We start from the raw sequence: 15,601 nt of genomic DNA, 5'->3' as shown, positions 1-15,601 counted from the left end.
GTTAGTTTGTCTCCCATACAGTCCTGGAGAACACACATCTTTAAAAACACAATATATAAAAGTATCTCTAGCAAAGGTTTCCTGAAACAGCTGGGTACTGTAGCTTAAAAAAGCTTATTTGTTAGGGACTATTTTCGGCAGCGGATTTGGACTTGGAGTACTTGCAGCAGAGGGTCAATGTATGAGGGACTGACTTAAATAAGCTAAAGTGCTCGGGGTTGATCGTAATAGAGGGCCTTGTTACCAGGTGCAGCAGCGTAGCTCACTGATGTGATCTGGACAGAATCATGTCTGTAAAAAAGTTGCATTATGCTCGGCTTCACATGTTACGTTACACTGTGCTTGTTAGTAGGATGAGTTCAGCGTTGGTTTTGGTCTTTTTATGATCTGTCGATGATGAGAAAAATATAGAATATGAGTAAACGTATCTTTTATCAAGGTCAAACAGTCTTGCATTCACACCATTATCATTATTAATTTGTTCTATAAAATAGACTGTTTAAATTGAAATCTGTGTTTAAAATTGAAACATGTTTTCTTGTGTGCATCTATATGATAACTTTATACGCTGAAGTCCAGAAAAAGATGCTTGAGCAAATAAGAAATAGAGCCGTTTGATTTCGGAGAGCATGCTCCGACTTAGCAAGTTATTTTTCACAATTTAGAGGAAGCAATTTTCAACGTATGCTCAGTTATGGAACATTAAAATCAGCCATCTCTGCTCACTTCCTCTGTAGCCTCTCTTACCCTAAAGCGTGCATAAACGACAGAGACACAAGTGATCTTATCGGTATCTGCCATTTAAAGTAGGTAATAATAGGTCATCAGAATGGGTTGGGGAAAAAAATAGTCATTTAATTCTCACAGTGGACCATAAATATATCCAAATAGTTGATTGTTTTGAAGTTTTTACTCTTTCTTTAATTCCTAAAAGTATTTAAAAAAGCTAAAACACTCTGGCCATAAAGAGTAAATCCCTAAAACTTGAAGCTAAACTTGCAGTTCTCTTTATGTAATTTTGGCTGGATGTTACCTCCTTCAATAAGAATGTTATTTTTTTTCAGTCCAAACTGCACAAAAAGCCTGATCATTTTACCAAACCGTATCAAAACCACCTTAATTTAAAACTCACTAATCCCTCTGCAATGAGGCTATTAAAAAAAGACTACAAGTACAATATCCTGAGCCCCTGTCACACACACACACACACACACACACACACACACACACACACACACGGGCTCAGACAGTGTGAATCTAATGCCCTCCAATCCTGTGAATCCCTTTGTTCCTGATTTCACGCTTGATTTGCCCACAGCTTGAGTCTGGCTGCTATCAGCGCTCTTCTCACTGCTTTCACTGCTGCCAACAAATCCACAGAGCAGGACGGGATCCATGTCTCCTCTCTCCTGCTCTCTCCCTCTCTCTTTCTTCTGCCATTGTTCCAACATCACAGCGAAACGCTCTCCCAACTCGTGCCAAGGAGTTGTGTTTGTTTGTTTGCAGTCTCTCTTACTGTAAACAGCCGAGGAATCTGCCAAGATCACATCAGACAGAGTTCTGATTTTCATATGATTTATGATGCTGTTTGATCCTTTCATTAGGGACACATGTAAGCACTGCAAGTATATCTATATTAAATGATTTCTTGTAGGGTTGCAGGACTAAAGCCCTCGTGCATTAGCTACAAATCGCTCACAGATCTTCACATTGATTCAGCAGCTCTCCTGAGAGGCCTTTGTTTTGAAATGCCGTCTAAAGTGGCACATCAGCACCGGCTCTTCTCTCGCTCCTGCAATCCCTCCAGCACTCGTAACCGAGCCGGTACTGTGACAGCTGCGTTAGGGTTGGGGGGGGTGGGAAAGAGGGAGAGAGGAAGAAAGACAAGGAGAAAGAAGGAGAAAGGGAAGGAGCGAGGAGCGAGTCCCCTGAGAGAGGGTGCCGGTGCTCCACGGCTCCGAGTCACCGCCTGCATGCCAATGAGGAGATTCCCCTGCAGCCGCTGCAGCAGCAGCAGGAGGGGCCGCTGTAGTCCTTCATGGTCACATTACACACTCCTCACAAAGACACACAGGATGGATTTTAAAGGAGGACAGACAAATGCTCTAATCCAAATGTTGTAAACACACTGGTGATAATTACCTCTGTGTAAGAACACATTAATCAGTAATAGCTTTGTGTTTGATGCCTCATAAATCGAGTAATGTCAGGCCTTATCTTGTGTCTTTTTTCGCAATTTGCTTCATATCTATTGTCCTCGTCTTTTTCTCCACTTAGAAGTTTCCAAGTATTCTTAATATGCGTCTTTACAACCGCTTATTAAGAACCTAAATGTCCAGATATCGGCCTCCAGACTAGTTGGCAACAATTCTGCCCGGAAATTAAACACAGAAAGAGTTCACACAGCCCAAGTTTTCCAGCTCCAATGTTAAGAACATGAATGACAATGCACAATAATCGTGATATTTTAGCTTTGACTCCAACAGCCCGATCAAACAAGACCAAAGCAGCTCTGACGTTAAAACGTAGCGTTGCATCCGGCTCTACTTTGTCTGATTCTGCAGATTAAAGCTGGGAAGTAATCAAGTACAAACACAGAGCTGTTAGTGTTCAAAGGTTTCAGTAGGTTGTTTGAATGATTTTAAAGGGGACATATTTTAGCTCTGCAATCAATGTTTTATTATTCTAATGTGTTTTTGCAAAGTTTGTTTCGTTTTAAAAATGTCATACATATTTTTATTTAATAATTTTTCTGCGCCTCTCCTTCCTCCTGAACCGAATGAGCCGTTTCGCCATTCAAAGGTCAGACCTTAGCCACGACTGGCCGACAGTATTTGAAGTGACTGCGTAGCCCCTACCCCGCGTGGGGGAGCGGCCGCACCGCGCTGTCACTCCAGAGTTGTAGAAAACATGGCTGCTCTAGGATCGGTTATTCGGCCTTACATGTACAATCCTGAATCGCCAGCAGGTATCAGACTGTGACAACTTGACTACAAGCTAGTGCAAGAAGGCAGCCTGAGGTGAATGATGATTGGTCGATTTCAGCCAAAGCAAGGTTCTACGTAGAAACCTGCAGCTGTTCTGTCATTCTGGAAAAGCACAGAATTATGCAGTTTTTCACTTTTTCACTGTGAACAAAAAACACCCAAACATTTGAAACATGTGAAAATACGAGAATATCCATTCAAAAGATATGGCCCCTTTAAGTAAATGCAACGAGAGGTTCAGTTAGCTTAGCACAGAGACAACCGGAAGAAATTTCTTCAGAGGGACCCTTTTTACTTTTATACTGCGAGCTTGTTTCAGATCCAGTGTTTCTACTTTTATCCAAGAATATTTTTTCCTTTTCATGATTTTTTTGGGCCTTTCATACCTTTACTGTTAGAGAGAGAGGACAGTGCATAGTGTCAGAAACAGGGGGATGACACGTGGCAAAGGGCCGAGGAAGGGAGTCGAACCCGGGGCCACTGCATCGAGGACTGCAGCCTCTGTGCATGTGGGATTAAGTCGCTGAGCAAAACCGACGCCCCTTTACCCAAGCATATGTACTTGAGTGAAGAATGTGTGCCACCTCTAGTGCTGGTGATGAAATCTTTATCTCTGCCTCCTCTGTGATTCATTTAACAGCGGAACAGCTGACTGGAAAGATGCTTTTTCTCTTTAAGTTTGAGAAACTGACACGTGAACCTGCTGTTTGGATAAATGATTCAATTTACGGCAGTCGTCTTGTTCTGCTTAGGCCTTTAAAGTGAAAGAACCAGAGCCTTGTTTAAAAGCTAAACTGACACAGATTTGAAGGATACAAAAGTTACTTATTTTACGTTTGAAGCAGATTTCGGTGCATTTGGATCTTTTTTCGTTTCATCTGCAGAAGAAGAGTCACATCTGTTGCTAGCAGCAGCAGTGTGAATAAGAGAGTGTTGGCTGTGTGTAACCACCTCCCCTCCTTTCCCCTCCTCCAGAAGAATTAATAACTAATTATGTCAGGTCACTCGTCCAGATGGTCCTATCAGATGGGCCCGCTGTCTGAACCTCACCTCCAACAAGCACCTCTGACCCCGGCGCCCACGTTGTCTCTGGCAACATGGAGGATGAGGCCCGGGGATGGAACCGGGGTCTCCGTGAGGGTTGGGGTGCACATAAAGAAGCGAGGAAGGGGGGTACGAGCTGGGCGTGTCCGATCAGTGTTGGATGGCTGCTTTTTAAAGCTCCATGAATACAAGGCTCCCCGCCTGCACCCTGATCTCCACGGTCATGATTCTGTTATTACACGGCGTGTTCCTGTGACGGGCAGATGGCTCAGAGCATCGGCACATGCATTCACACGCATTCAACACACGCCGCATCAATGGACACAACCTGATACTCTCCTTTCTTGTCTCATTAGGAGGCTATAGAAACATAAGAACATAATAGGGGGGAATTAAGTGCCCGTGTGGATGTCAAAGGGGGGATGAGGCGGAAGATTGGGACGAGGGCTAACAAGCGCATGGAGCGCTGCCTCGGCTTTGTGCGCTGATTAGAGCTTTGGACGGGGCTGACGGGTAAAAGACGAGCCCTCTGGGACGGAGCAGCTTTTAAACGGACACTTAAACAGCCGGAAAGTGACAGCCGAGAGAAACAGGCGTCAGAGCTGCCGGCTGAATGTGTCAGGTGGAAGACGAGGCGAGGGCTTAGCTTATAGATACAGAGAAGTTAGACATGTGAGAGGATGTCATTCACAGTGTCAGTATAACAATCAGACAGAAAAACATGGCCGCTTTATGGTGGGAACAACGGTTTGAAATCAAAATCACAAACTCAACTTCATTAAGGGTGGGACAAGAAGATATCGACTCGTGGAATACAATTATCGCCAAATATCGCAACTTTCATTTATAAATATTTGGCGCTCTGAACAGATTTCAAGTTAAGTTATTCATTTTGATAATTTGCCTTCTCACTTGTTATGTTTAGTTATTTTTGAGAATATGGAGGATGCACCATGTGACCTGTGTCACATGACCCGATCAGGTTTAAATTGTTGCACCTGTTAGCACTTTGATTTTATGTCCTGATGAAGACTCTGCTGAGTCGGAACGTGTCGACTTATCCATGACTGAATACAGGATTTTTATTTAATATCAGAGTTCCTCAGATGTCTGTTGACTGCCTCTCCACACCCATTATTTTTTATCATTAGTGAGATGGACAGTCATTTTCTTTGTTTCTATAGATTTCACAGCAAATTTGACTCATTGCATCACGACTTTATGACTCCTCGAGGTGGCGCTTATGACATGAATGAGGGTAACGTGAACGGAAATTACTTGGTCAAAGAAGTTAATCAGATATTGTGACGTATCATTATATGATTATCTTGCAATATATCATTTTTTGCAGAATCGCTGTATTGTGATACCGTCGTTATCATTGGCCGCATATCACATTGCGCATCGTATCGCATTATCGCATCACGTATCATATTGCATTGTGTATCGCATTGCGTATTGCATTATCGCATCGCGTATCGTGGGTTACCCTGTGATTCCCTTCTCTAAACTTCACATTAACTTTTTTTACTTGTCTTGTCTTTTTACATACTAAGTATTATTCATCAAAATATAATGTAAAATAAAATAACAGACGTATTTGGAGCCACATGCTTCTGATATTTAGCCAGTTTGCTAGAAAAAACATGTCGGTTTTGTTGGGGATGGTGTTGCGATAAAATGTAATCGTGCGAGTATTAAAAATGATTGAAAAATGAAATGTTGAAAATAGTTCCAGTTTAAGATTTATATTTGGGAAAAATGATGCAAAACATCTCATCTGGAGAGACAAAGATTTACTAAAAAACAGGACGTGTGCGGTACGATCAGGGACCCTGAAAAGCCATTTTTTACTTTGCGAATTTTGCTTGATGTATTTTTTTTTTCATCTTCTATTCCATATTTATATACATATCTGCCTCTTAAAGAGACCCTGCTTTGCAGTTAGTTCAATCATGGCTTTGTGTGGTGTCTTTTCTCTGCTGTTTTGTATTTTTTTGTATTCTCATTACGCTCTAAAAAACACATACAAAATTTGAGAAACTATAAACTGCTGAAATAAATCCTATAAATGGGATTAATTTTGTTGAATAGATTGAAAGGACTATCCACTATTTTATCCTTCTTCCCAGTTTAAAACCCTCCAGCAGCTCTTTTACAAGTTGTCACATAAAGCTTCCTAAACTCCTGAGCAAACAGGAACTTGTGCGAGTCTGCAGGACCAGCTGACGCCTCCGACTCGTGTTTGAGCAGGAGAACCGGCACAAAGCAGCTAAGAAGAAACCAAACAAAGACACCTTCAAAAGGATTTAAGGTGTTAAACCAGATCTCATCCACTTTGACTTTCTCTCGTCTTTAGGGGGGGGAAAATGTCAGATAAAGAATGGGGACAGAAGAAGTCCTCCTCACACTGCTGCCTGCGCGTACATCACACGACTGACATCATTCAGCTTTTAAACACTTCAACAAATCAAAGAACTAATGAGCGGCAGGAAGGAGACTGGTCGCTATCGCTTACTCAATTACAGCAAGCGGCCCGACACGTGTTGATAAACACAGATAATTAGTTGTGAAAAGGTTCGTCATTATCATTACATCATTACTTTCTGGCATTGTGGTGCTAAGTGTTTAACAAGATTAGCCTGCTGGTCACGTTTCTCCTCTCAGGCAGCAGACAATGGACAACTTTACACACGGGCTGCTTTGTTGCTGCTGACGCCGGATTTTAAGCACAACTTTTGAGGAGAAGAAAAGAAGAAATTTGTCTTTAAAGGTCTAGAAAAAAGTGAGGATTAAGTGTTGGTACACAGGTTCAGGAATTTGTCCTATTTCTTAGGGTAGAATACAGAATTTGAAGCTGTCTTGATTTGCTGAAAAACAAAGCATCTCAAAGCTGAAAACAGGCATTTTTTTCTTATCTAATAAGACATCGATGTTTTAGAGACATGTTGACTTTCACAAGTTTCACCCCCCTTGAACTTTGGCATAAATTGTCATCAGGATTGGAGAGTACAAGTAACAGCGTTACACAATAAGGAAGGATACAAAAAAGGCCGCTGTATTCTGTTAGAGTTACAGAACAATGAACAGGTCATTAGATTAGATACATTTATTAAAAATGGGGACTACGAGCAGGATTACAATTTTAAAATACATTTTAAAATGAAGACCATATAATACCAAAGATGCTCTATAACATCTGGCGTCTTATTTCTAAACAGTCCGTCTGAGTCTCACAGACTCACAACACCACTGCTTAAAGTTGCCATGGCCTGTGGTGGAAAAAATGCTTTCACTGGGTGTCTTCAAAGGAGAAAATGGGAGCAACATCACAGTACAGAGCATTATGCTTTCCGGCTGTCATTATCTAAAAACTCAACCTCCAATTTAAAGGAACATTTACAAGTAAGACGAACCGCTGAAGTTAGCTGCACAGAATGTTAGCTAACATGTCGTCTTCTTCTACTACAGCTGAAAAATAGTTTGTGACTCTGGTGACGGCCGCAGCCGGGATGGTGAGAGTTAAAACACAAGCTCCAGACTGGAATAAGTTTATGGCAGTTTACTGTGTGAAGTAGTGTGAACAGCATATAGCTCTCTTGTCTTTATTTGCAGATTTAGTATTGAAGTCATCCAAAAGTAACTGAAAGTAATTAGTTACTTTTACACTAAATTACACTACACTAAATTGTGATACTTGGATTAGGTTACTGCTTTTTAAAGTAACCCTCCCAACCCTTGTTGTCATGTCACAAGTGCAAATTAAAATGGATTTTATTGGGGCTGTGTATGTCACGGACAACAACAAATAGTCCAATATTATTATTATTTTAAAGTGGATGGGGAAGTCCAAAAAGTCAAAGGGTGGTGACTGCACACGCAAGGCTCTATAAATGTATGTGAATATATGACTAAGCTGACTTATTGCACATAAGAACAATCCCTATTGAGCATCACTGTTATTCACTCTTTTGAGTCTCTCACTTGGACAACAAGATGATCATAAGTCTTACGAGTACCATCATGTTAATTGTTGCAAAACATCTGGCGGCAATCTTCCTCCACAAATGTCAAAGAACAGTTCCCATATTAATTTAGAAAACCAAAAGCGGCATTAATCACATGATGCTAATCGAAGTCGTTTTAAAAATGTGACAGAATAAAAGACAACACAATTAAAAAATGAGATCGTAACCAGCATATTTTTAACAGCTAGCTCTTCACTCTGTGTTTCCACACATGCTGCTGCCCTGTCACTGTGTTACAGCAGGAATCTGATGATGGCCTCTTCTGAGCGAGCTATCACGCACCATCTGGTAGCACTATTCTTCAGCTGTTTGAAGAATCAAGAAAATCAACCCATCATCCCCCTCCTCACTACCCCCTGCACACACACACACACACACACCCAGGTGACATGCACACATGTGAAGTGCACCTGCACACATACATGCATAATTCCATCCACACCACACTTCACTTGAACACACACTTTCCCCCTGACCGCCTGCAGGAGTGTGATGTCATTACGGCTCTCTAAGGCCTCCGATTAGCCAGTGCTCTGTAATCACTGCTGATATATTAGTACAATGCATTGATTACCCCATAATCCAATCACTCGCCTGTTATTGATCTTTTATAGAGCGCCCCCCAGACAATAAAGCTGCAGCCACAGACTGCGGGTCAATAGGCGCACAGGGAGAGGAGTCTCCTTGCAGCTAATTGGCTTATGAAATAATACAAACATTTTGCTTTCTCCACACCGGCAGAAATCAATGCAGAGCTAAGCTGCTGCATTCAAATCAAGCGTCTCGAACCACATGTCGCGTTTTTTTTTCCTGTGTCAGGACTTCATGTCTCCTTAACCCCTTTTGAGCTTAATTCCTCAATCTTTGTTTTATCATTCAATGCTGCAGAACCATTTCTAACACAGTCTGAAATCATTTTGCTACAGGTACTGCATAACTGTTCAATGACAATCAGGTACTGGTATCTATGTATATGTAGGGATTCTATTATGTGCACATAAGTCAATGAGTAAAATTAACAGTTTCAATTCATCATATTCACACAGCAGCAACTTTCTGGCGCCATGCTAATGGTGAAAACTGCTGTTATGATCTTTTTCTGCGGTGTTTAGGCTTGCAAGAAATCTGACACATCGTTGTAAACCACTTCCTGATTGATCAGCAACTCAAGACAATGGACGGTGAAAATATGGCGGGAAAACACATTTGATACCCCTTTAACTACTTTTAGAAAAAAGCTAACTTTAGCATCCTGCCAATTCCTAGCTAAAATTTCCGTGTGATATCATATGAAAGGACTGGAAACGCCCAGTGTGTTTCACTTCTGGGTTTAAATAAATGTCAAAACGTGCAGTTATATTTTAGAATTACTTTCTACCTTCCCTGTCATATTGTGTGTCACTATTAAACAATAATAACAGGTTGAGTGGTAGCTGTTATCTAATCATGTTTACAGGTTATCACTTTTGTTGTTTTCCCTTGAAATATGGTCTCATCTCCCTCCCATTTTATTTATTTTCAACTCAGCATGCGGTAATACGCCTTAATCAAACAGCAACTAAAAAGACAATAGATGATAAAAATCTGAAGAGTGTTATTTGAAGGTAAAACAAGATATTTGCTACACCATTAGCTTCCATCAGACAACAGAAAATGTTAGCCTTCTTTGCTAACATTACCGTTAACAGTCTTAACCTTCACTTTGTGATAGGAAAGGTTTAGTTTTAAAGTATAAACACATATTGGTAACAATTATTTTACCCTTAAAGCACACTGGACCTCTTTCCTATAGTATCTCCTAACACTAACAGTAATATGTTCGCTAGGAAGCGGTTGAGTGCTAAGCTGTTGTCTAACATTAGCAAATGGGTTACCAAAACATTGTTTTCGCTGTCTCACTCACAATTATTTAAGCCTGGAAGTAAAACACACCAGACCTTTCCTACTGTATCGGGTTAGACTAGCAAAGTAATATGTTAGCTAGGAAGCGGATGAATGCTAACATTAGCTGTTGTCTTATAGTAGCTAATAGGTTCCCAAAGATGTTTTATTTCTCTGTCTCCCTCACAATTATTAAGCCTGAGTCAAATATACTGGACCTATAGTATCTATAGTACACTATTAAACAGTAATATGTAAGCTAGAAAGCTTTTGAATGCTAATGTTAAAATGGGTAAAATGTTGTATTTAGCTGTCTCCCTCACTATTATTTAAGCCTGTAAGTAAAAACACACTGGGTCTTTCCTTTAGTATCTCTTAACACTAACAAACAGTAATATGTAAGCTAGAAAGCGGTGGAATGCTAATGTTAGCTGTTATCTTACTGTAGCTATAGGGTTACTAAAGATGTTGTTTTATGTCTCTGTCCCCTTAACTTATGCTCATCTGCTCCCTCTCTATCCTCGTTTTTCTCCACGATCTGCCACTCCATCTTCCTCTCCTCCTTACTCCTTCCCCCTCTCTCTCTGTCCAGCGTTCGACTGATGTTGGGTTGCCAGATAAGTTTCTACTTACAGGGAGACCACATCTGACACCCAGCTGTGTGGGTCATGGGCTGCAGGAGCAGCTGCTGGTCATAAATCACCCGAGCTGGAGGAGCTCTGGCACTCCTTCTGTCAGCCGTGAAACAAAGACATAGAGGTAGCGGGGGGTCAGAGGTAGCCAACCTGGGTAACAACAGGAGCCCCAGCATCACCTCTGTAATGCTGCACTGAACAGTCCTTTATTATAAAGACGTACTGTAAGGCTTGTGTGGGTGAAGTGACTGTAGTAATATATGCAGCCAGGGTGCCAGAGGATGCAAATGCAGAGTGGAGAAGTGTGGCATAATATGGTATGTGAGCAATTATGGTTAAAGAGGCGATGCAGGCTGTGAGCTGTGAGGTCAGAGGACAGAAAACCCCATGCTGAGTTACTGTAGCTGAAGAAATGCTAATCAATTCTGTCAACAGAGAGGGAAGGCTTTTGTTGCATGTTGCAAACACACTTTGTGCCTTAAAACACTCAAATCAGCCATTTAAAAATAAATCAGGCTTAAAATAATACCTCAGTAGTTGCAGAAGGTAAAATTTAGCCTGGAAATATTGTTGTTAAAGAATTAAATTCTGTGATATTAAATTATCTTGTGCTAAAGTGTAAATTACATTGTTTTAAGTCCGATTTATTTATAAGTAAAAAATCTGTGTTAAAATAAAAAGAATCTTTATGATAAATTAAATTTGTGAAACACAAAATATTATGGGTGTTAAGAGACTAACTATTCTATGGGATTTTGGTCATCATGACATTCTGATAAATCTTAAACACACATTTTTACTGCTGTTTAGAGTCTCTCAATCCAAACCATAACAAAAGGAGTAATTGATGACGTTGTCAAGTAACAATGGATTATGGGAGTTGTTGCTGTCATTATTAAAACATTAACAATAACAATCTATCAGACGTGACTCAGGCCAAAATCCTGTTCACAGACAAGGGAACGTATTAAAGTTTTATTAGCATTAGATTTAGTTACATGTTTTCACGTGATGTAATCTCAGTCAAATGAAATAGACGCAAGTTAGGGTCGCTAAGTTAGACATTTTGCCAACATGTCATCTTTCTCTGTAGGACATGCAACCAAGTGCACTGTTAACATGAATAAAATTATGGATTTCTCTAAGTTTAACATTGTTCGAAATACTTGGGCCAATGCAAATACCCAAATCATATATATATAGATATATATTTTTTAGGATTTAATGGTACTACTTTCAAATGTTATCTTTCTCCATGGGTTTAAGATTGTATTGCTGTAATGATTTCTTGTTTTTTCAAATATAGTCTAAGTGTTCTATCTGCAATTATACGTTTGTTTCTAAAGTATTTATATTTTAAGAAATTGTAATGTTTGCAGAAGTTTGCAAGGTTACCATGGGAGCACACTTCCCAGATATCCAGACAGTGTTGGCTCCGGTTGTAACTCTTGATTTTCCTCTCTGACAGTCGCTTTCCTTTTTAGACTGTTTGCTTCATCTGAGCGTCGAGTTTGTTTCTTTTTGTTTGGATTTTCACTTATTGTTGAAGTTGTATCTGTAGTCATCGATCTTTTCTTTGTTTGTTCAGCCATAGTAGATTACTGTTTACTCGCAACACTTGCAGAGAGCGGAAAAGCAGCCGCTTAGCTCCAACTAGCCTCTCTGGTAGACCAACCACTGCTGGGTGATGGAAAACGCGTCACTAACTGGGCGCCGCTTGTGATTTTTTTCTGCAGAAGTGGCCACAGACACCCAGTCTGTAATACTGCAAATGCAAAGGCTTTCATCAGTGGGCCATAAGCTCAATCACCATTGTGTTACCTCATTCGGCGATAGACAGTGACTTAACAGACATTTATTTAAATAAAAACCTTGGAAATTATTACTTTAACAAGATATACAGTCAAAAAAATTGTCATTTTAGATTTGAACTCTGTCTTTAACCCCTCTAACATGTGTGCAATGCCACGCATATACATCTGCATGCATGTAAGCAAACCTGCTATCTAATGCAATCCCTGCTCACTATACTAGAAAGTGTTGTAATTCAAGACCTGCCATTCCTTTAAAGCCCCCTCACTGTGTTTACACTTCAGCCCACACAAGGCTGCATACTTCTACAGAGATTTGGATAATAAATTGGGTGTTCTTTTACACGACAGCAAATCTCTTGCTAGGATGAAGGAAAAAATGAGAAGGAAGCATGAAGGCTTGGAGACGGAGGGAGGTGTAGTGGGAGACTGTGTGAGTCTAAAGACCATCTCCACATTGTTGCACACAAGATGACCAAAGCTGTAAACACCACAAAAAAAAGCAAGAGGGAAAAAAATCGTGTTATTTCGAAGCAGATTTTTCCTAAGTCGTGCAGCGCTGAATGTGTTGTGGCTTATGTGCATGCACTCTCACTTTCTTGAAATGTCCATCTCTTCGAACAGAAACATAATTACCAGAAAGGAAATAGCAGTGTGTAGGATGTCGGCGGGGAAGAAAGGGCACGGAGAAAAGAGAGCAGATTATAAAAGGGTATAAGAGGGGGAAAAGAATGACAAAGGAGAGAGAGGGAGGAGAGGACTTCTTTGCCCTTTGGTGTGAAGCAAGGGCCGATCGATAGCTCTGTAATGAGCCTGGTATTAGCCGGGGTGCAGAGGGACCCGAGTGGGGCAGAGGGAGGGCAGAGGGGGAAGGGGGAGAGCCGGGATCTGATTCCCAACAGCAAACAACACCATAGCTGCAGACATCAGAACCAGCACCTGAGTACACCTATTAAAGCCAGATGACCCTCTGACCGGCTAATGATGAATCCACCCTCGTACAAACTTCTCACACACGCACTGACACACACTTTTATTCAACCTACTGGCTTGTTAAAAATTGGTAACAGAGTTGTTCTATCTCTGCCAAGCTGCTTCTTACGTAGAGATGTTGTCGTACACGTTTTTTAGAGGAATAGAGGGATGCTAACCTTTAAAGCAAGCAGAGCGCCTACAAACAAGCTAATCTTAGCTAGAGCTAGGCTAGGCTAGCAGCCCTAGTTCCTGCTGTGTGTGCCCAAGTGTTGAAGAAACACTGATATTTAACCTGAAATTGCTCTATTCAGTGTTTTACCAGTTTTAATTACTGTGTCTGTGTGTTTTGGAAAAAAGGAGACCTCTGTGGATGATTTGGCTCCCGTTAAAAACCTCAGGTGCAATGAATGACAGAATGCTAACCTTAAAGCAAGCATAGCGCCTACAAACAAGCTAATCTCAGCTAGAACTAGGCCAGCAGCCCTGGTTCCTGCTGTGTCTGCCAAAGTGTTGAAAAAACAGTGATTTTTAACCTGAAGTTGCTCTATTCAGTGTTTTACCAGTTGAAATTACTGTGTCTGTGTGTTTTGGTGACAAAGAGACCTCTGTGGCTGATTTGGCTAATGTTAAACACCTCAGGAACGACAACAAAAAAGAAGAATGCTAACCTCAACAAGCAAAGACAACAAACATGTTAAGCTAACGTTAGTGCTGTAGACGTGCTGTGTCCGTCAAGCATTGAAAACAGAGAAACCTTTAACCTGAAAATGCTTAATTTAGTGTAGCTCTGACTAAGGTAACATTTTACGCTCGCACTGCACTGCTGTAGTTTGCTATCATCACAAGATAAATGACCTGTAATCAGTTGTTCTTTGCTACTCTAAAAAAGTAGTTACCGGTGGCAGCCGTAACACCTCCATGGTGGCAGTACAGCTAGCTAGCTGTTACCGATACCTTTTTTATATTGGTATACTGACCAATGCCCAGATACTATGTTTTAGGCGGAGTATCAGAGAATCAGATATCCGATAACGATATCAGAACAACTCAACTAACTTTGTAAGCTACTGTTCTGGAGCAGTGAAGAAGAGTTGATTTTCTATGAAACACATCAATTTTATTGGGGGTTGATGAATTACAGTGTTGGATCAGTGCAGAGGCTCATACTTGATATCAAATGGATACCTTGTAGGCAGTATTTAGACATTTCAGATACTGGCATCTGTATCAGAACAAGGGCAGTCAACAAATATTCTAAATTCAAATATATAACCAAATTGTAATAAAAAACGGATATTCGGATATTAAAATTAATATTCGATGTGACAAAAATCTGCACTACCGCAGCTGTCTCGCGTGTTCTCACATGTCCATCTTTGAATGCATCACAACGTCACTTTGTACTATGAAACATTAATAATTAACTTTAGTCTGGCTGAAACGAGCTCTCGTTGTATTGGTATGTCCTCTTGTGGACATAATGTGCAAAAATATTTATTTGAGTAGTTCAAACCTATGTGGTTTTTTTTAGAAAGAATAATCGAACATTTTTGGCCAATTTTTTTTACAGCACTAATCAACTCTCACACACTTTGATTCAACTGGCTCGCTGACTTAGAGCCTGTCAGAGAGATTTTCTATCTCTGCCAAGCCTCTACTAAAGCCAAAAGTGTTACCAAAAGAGGGCTAACCAAGCTAATCCTGACTAAGAAAAGGACCGCACTCAACATCACCTCCTCTTTCTGATACAGATTAGCCAACAATGGCTTCTGCCACTCTCTTAAATCCACTACAAACTGGCAATTTGATTAAAAAGATGGAGATGCAGGGATTGTCTTTGCTTGGTTGAAAGAGAGAGAGAGGAGGGGGACCGGCCGGGAGAAGAGGGGGATAACCATCAGGTACACTCAAAGCCAATCTGTTGCCTCGTCAATAGGCTCATTCTGCTGGAGTGCCATGTCGCCAAAGCCCCCCAGATTCAGCCATCCAGGCAGGCACAAGCCGGGGGGACGCTGAGAGAGAGGGCCACGCCTGGGTCCTCTCAATGGAGGGATCAAAGCGGGGATAGAAGGATGGGCCCCCTCTCTTTGTGCTCTCATGTCTCCCTAAACAAACGCATCCTCCTGTCTGATGGAAGCCGCGTGGAGCTGGTGGGCAGGAGGAACAGATGGTGACGGGGACTGCCACTGCGAGGCACCTGCACTCTGGAGAAAGGAAGTGTGGCGTTCAAGACGTCCGCA

The sequence above is a fragment of the Semicossyphus pulcher genome, unplaced genomic scaffold (genome assembly GCF_022749685.1).
Source record: "Semicossyphus pulcher isolate SPU_LCO1_2020_fin unplaced genomic scaffold, fSemPul1.0.p SCAF_11, whole genome shotgun sequence".
Lineage (NCBI taxonomy): Eukaryota > Metazoa > Chordata > Actinopteri > Labriformes > Labridae > Semicossyphus > Semicossyphus pulcher.
This window is presented reverse-complemented; position numbering follows the sequence as displayed.